The following is a 5,736-nucleotide window of genomic DNA, read 5'->3' on the forward strand; positions in this document are numbered from 1 at the left end:
TTTTTTAAATTGAGACAGAGTCTCACTCTGTTATCCAGGCTGCAGTGCAGTAGCGTGATCTCAGCTCACTGCAGCCTCTGCCTCCCAGTTTCAAACGATTCTCCTGCCTCAGCCTCCAGAGTACTTGGGTACTTGGGGCTATAGGTGCCCAGCACTGTGCCTGGCTAATTTTTGTGTTTATAGTAGAGATGGGGTTTCACCGTGTTAGCCAGGGTGATCTTGAACTCCTGACCTCAGGTGACCCGCCCGCCTTGGCCTCCCAAAGTGCTGGGATTACAGGTGTGAGCCACAATGCCTGGCCGTCAGGAAGCCCCCTCTTCATCATTTCAGATGGGAGGGACCACCATGAAGTCTGGCTGACTGTCTTGCAGCCTTTAGCCTCGAGTGTGGGGAGGTTAGTACCCACGTCCCTCCTGCCTTGGGCGTCTCACTGCTCAGTGTGTGTGTGTTGTCTAGGTCTGCTGTGACAACCTGCCACAGACGGGGGCTGAAAACAGCAGAACGTTCCTCTCTCACCATTTCAGGAGCTTAGAAGTCCGTCTTTTGTTATTGTTGTTGTTTGTTTGAAGGGTGAAGGCCGTGTGCCTGATTTCTTTTGTGTCTTCCAGGGTGGCTGAGAGGGTGCTCAACTCTGAGTCCGAGGTGTAGGAGGAACATTTTATAATTGGGCAGGACTTGAAAGTTGGCAAAGCTCATTTCCATCCATGATCTCACGGGACCCCCAGCATCCCTGTGCGGTCAGTGAGGTGGTGGGGGCGCCTCTATATTCACAGACTGGAAGATGGAGGCTCAGAGGGTTAAGTGGTCTCCCATGGGACGCCCTGTTGCGGAGAGCAGGGAGCAGAGGTGTAACTGCAGCCCACGGTGCCGGGATCTTTATTCATAAACTCTTCTGAACCCAGAGAGGGGAAAGCTCAGATGCATTCCTCTCCCTGCATTTCTGTCCCTTGAACTCAGATCTCCCGTTTCAAGCCTGCAGATCCCCGTGTCTTTGAACCGATGACTCAGTCCAGACCATGCCTTGTGACTTTGTCTCGCTTCTGCCCCCTGGTCCAGCGGCAGCCTCTCCCTGTCCTCTGGGCCTCTCCCACCTTCTCGACCTGTGGCCCGGGGACTTCTGGCTTGTCATGTCGTAGGCGTTTGGCTGATGTGACCTCTGGATCATTGCTTATATTCATATTTTACTTTGGGGCTTCTTGTTCGACTTTTGACTTAGGGGTAGTTATTAGTATCTTCAACATATTTCTTAATTTCTAGAAAAAAGCCTTCAGAGTATCCGTGTTACTCATCTCTGCAGGTCACACAGCTCCCAGCTCAGAAGATGCTCAACAAATATTTGTCAGTTGTCAGTAACCAGAAGTTTCTTACTAATTAGCCAGTTAAACTAGTGGCATGTTGTGAAATGAGTTTCAGTGGTTGCTATTTAAAAAGTAAACCAATACACCAAAACAAGCAAACAACAATAAAAAATAACAACAACAAACTATGGCAACTGAAATATCAAATTCAGAATCCATGTAGCTTCTTTTCTTCCCAACCAGAAGCTGCAAAGTTGGTTTTCAGTTGTTCTGAGGATAACGTCTATCAGAGGGCCTGGAGGGAAGGTCGTTGTTCTCCTCCTATTTCAATGTGTTGCACCTTTGGCCAACAGGCCCACAGCACTGCTCAGAGGAACCACAGGGCTTCAGGACATGACCATGTGCTGGGGCTGGAATGTCATTTCTCTGGAGCTAGTGTGTTTGAACTGTCTCTGAACCCTCGTTGAAGTCCACTATCTGCATGACTTTGGATAATCTCTTCACCTCTCTGAACATAGTTCCCTATCTGCAAAATGGGGACAAATGTTTACTTCGTGGGTGTTGTAGGATCCACTGAGGTGTGGCAGTGCGTGTGTGGTGCACGGCTAGAGCCTGGAGCCCAGGGTGTGCTCTGCAAGTGGCTTCACACCTAGACGAACTGACATTGATTGCAAATTCTCTTTCTGGGACTTGCCACTTAAGTTGGCACAAATGCACTTAAGGCCAAAGGCAATTCGACATAAAATATTCAACTGTTTTCAAACAGAGCAGGCCAAATAACAGGGATCACTTCTTTCATCTGACAAAAGAGGACATTCAATAGGACTGAGTTAACTTAAATAATGTTTCTTTCTGCCGGGGCTGTGTTCCCCCTGCCTCTCCCGAGCAGCGAACGGGATGAGCCACCGGGAAGGCGTCACGTGGAATCCTGATGGGACCTGTCCCATTAGTGTGTGCATGTCACACACGGAGCGTCTACACTCTTAAAAATAACCTCGTGAATTCTTTTATTTAGGGTGGAAACTCTCCACGGCTTTCTGGCTCTTTACACGTAAGGATTCCTTGCGGCGGTGCAAGGTGGCCTGAGGGTGAGGTACCACTAATAATGATGTGTTTTCGGGGGGCGCCTAGTCCTCGCCATGATGCTGTGGGGGAGAGACAGACCACGTATTATCAACTGCATTTGACAGATGAGGAAATTTAGGTCTGAAGAGAGACTAAATGACTTTGCTTATAGTCACTGAGCAATGTCTCTCACCCGTGCTCCACGGTTCTTTCCAGTTCTCTGTCTTTCAACTCAGGAGCTGAGTGTGCTGCTGTGGGGTTACCTTGAACTCAACTCTCCTATAACCCTAATGCTCGAGCTGCCAGTGGTGTCTCAGGGCCCGGGCATCAAAGTGCACGCTCAACACATTTCTTTGTCCTAGTGAAGATGGTTCCTGTGGTTTCTGCACGGACTCGTTGTTGGTGGGATCTGGGCTGCTTTTAGAGCAATTTGTCCACAGAGAGGGGAGACCCCCAAATGTCATCTTCCCCAGACAGTGCTCAATGTCATTTGTCTCCCCAGATGGGGAATCAGAGGGGCCTGAAGGAGGTCGGGCTGGGGGGAGGGCGGGATGTCAAGAGAAACCTAAAGGCATGAGATCAAGTCAAACTCAACACTTCTCCTCTTGGCCTTTTCAGTGTGAGGATGGCTCACACCAAAGTACACAAACCAACAGACTGAATCCCAGCTCTCTGTTTGAGCAGTGCCCACACAAAGCCTGCCCTCTGGAGTCCTCCTCCAGGCTCCACCCCACCATGGTAACCGCTGAATTCGCCGGGCCATGGTAGCAGGCCAAGTATGTGCACGATTGTCCTGGATTCTCTTCCAGTGGCAGACGGTGTTTGAATGTCGTGTACATGTTTTCTTTCTTACCCTGACATATTTATACCCTAGTTTTGTTTTGTTTTGTTTTGCTCAGTGGAGGAGCCATGGGGTTAGGAGGTGATGGAGTGGCTGGGAGAGCCTTTGTATCCGATTGGTTAAGAAGGCTGGTCTGTGGTTCCTAACATTCTACCACCAAGAGCCATCTCCCTCCAGGACACACACGTCAATGGGCTTGGACACAATTTCAAAACTGCATGCCAACGTGATCACATGGCATTTTGATTCAGCTATTAAGGAAGAAGTAAGTATAAAGACTTCAGATACCTTAGGCAACAGTTCCATAAAGGAGGCAGTAAAACATGTAATTAGGCAAATCAAATAAGGCACGGCAACAGCTTTCAAATATTTAGTCACATATCATTTCCCATTAATTTACTGTGGGCTTAAACGGGGTCTGCATTTTTATAATCCTCTGTAAAAATCAGAGCCATGGCAGAAGCATGGTGTGCTTTTAAACACAACTTCCTCACGCCTCAAGGTGTTATGACAGTGATGGGATCATTTCATCTGGTGAAAGGGGAAGAACAAGGATGGGATCTTTCAAGGACAGCCCTGGAAACCCCAGGGGTTGCATCAATGTTCTCTTAACTCCAGGTTTATAGAGCTGCGTCCAGAGGAATCCTCGAAGCGTTCTGGTCTCTTCGTGGCTTAGTCCCTTTCAGTTATGACAGGTTTTCCCAAACCTGCTGTGACGTGACAACTAATCTATCGGTCACCTTTCTTTGTAGAAATAATCAATTCTAATCAGTAATTGTTTTTGGGCAAGAGTTCAATCCTGCTGTCATCTTTTGGCTTCCAGCATCATCACATCATCTGAGTAGCTCTAAGGGCAATAACACATTTTACTGTGACGCTATCCAAGCCCAGACATATTTATTCCTGGGCTTAACCGTTAGTTTAATACACAGTTCCCACACTGTATTCTCAATCCCCCAGTATAGGAAGGAAATGTGCGCGGGAGTCTGTGTCTTCAGAATGTCAGACATTCGAGTCCCTGAAATGAGTCTTCTTTCTGAGTTTTCAGAGACATGTTTGGTGGCAGGTAGACACAACCTGGGATTATTGAAGTGATTTTTGGGGGAATATTTCGTAGGGTCTTGCATTTAGCACAAGAGGAAGGATTGACTGAGAAAAAAAGGGATCAGGTCAGAGATGAACCAAGAATCCTATGCAGAGTTTTCAAACCTAAACCCGTATCTGCAGGGCTAAGCAGCACACTGGAAGGGAAAAAAGCCAGCGCAAATCGGCGTGGATGCGAGGGACAATCTTTGCAAGGATGTGGTCCCTCCTTTTCCTTCCCTGCCTTCACTCGGCTTCCGCCCTCTGTTAGAACTGGGCTGCTCTGGGGCCGGGCGTGCTGGCTCAAGCCTGTAATCCCAGCACTTTGGAGGTGGAGGCGGGTGGATCACAAGGGCAAGAGATCGTGACCAGCCTGGCCAACATGGTGAAACCCCGTCTCTATTAAAAATACAAAAATTAGCTGGGTGTGGTGGCACACGTCTGTAGTCCCAGCTACTCGGGAGGCTGAGGCAGGAGAATCGCTTGAACCCGGGAGGTGGAGGTTGCGTGAGCTGAGATCCTGACACTGCACTCCAGTCTGGCGACAGGGCAAGACTTAGTCACAAAAAAAAAAAAACAAAAAACAAAAAAAAAAAACAGAGAACTGGGCTGGTCTGTCCTTCTCTCATCTCAGTGTGTTATCCGGATAGGTCCGGGCTGCTGTATTCCTGAACTACAGAGGTTCCTGTGGTCTCATTTGGTTTTATGACTTCTCAAATTGGAGGTCAAAATATCTTGTATGTCTTATTTACTCAATAATAGTCCTTAAGAAGTTTAATTAAAATGAGGGATATCTGTTCTTGACTGCTGTCTTAGGTTTGGGACCTCTATAAGGAACAATGGAAAATTAATGCCATCAGGGCTTTGGAGAGCTGCTTTAAATCAGGTGTGACTACCACAGGTTCCTTAGGGACACCTCGCGTTGTGATAGTTTTCCTGACTCTTTTTCCTTTTTTCTCTCTTTTAAGGTAGGGAAAGAAAAAAAATTTCCTTTTTTTTTAATAGGAAAAACCAAGGCATTTGCTCTGAGTACAAAGGTTTTTAAGATATTTGTTATGAAGGAATAAAAGTCCTATTAAAATATTTATAAACTGAAACCACCCCAGAAGCCACACACACAATTAGGCCTTTCAGCCTTCTATTCTGAAAGCCAGATAAATCATCATTCAGAGAGCAGAGATGAAAATCAAAACAAATACGAAGTGCTCAGAAGCCGACCATGAAACAGGGAACAGAATGTGGTCTCGAAAATGCTCCTTGTCTCTGAGCAGGGCACAGTTGACAGACATCCCAGGAAACCTGGGAGTTTCTGACTCATCAAAAAAGAAACCAACCAACCAAAAACCACCCCCAAAAACAACCAGAAAAGGAAACGGGAGAGCATGTATGGTATCATCTTTGGAGGCCGTCAGAGAAATTGAGAAGTAACACGCAAACAAGGAATCAGAT

Source organism: Piliocolobus tephrosceles, chromosome 8, assembly GCF_002776525.5.
Source record: "Piliocolobus tephrosceles isolate RC106 chromosome 8, ASM277652v3, whole genome shotgun sequence".
In the NCBI taxonomy this organism is placed as follows: domain Eukaryota; kingdom Metazoa; phylum Chordata; class Mammalia; order Primates; family Cercopithecidae; genus Piliocolobus; species Piliocolobus tephrosceles.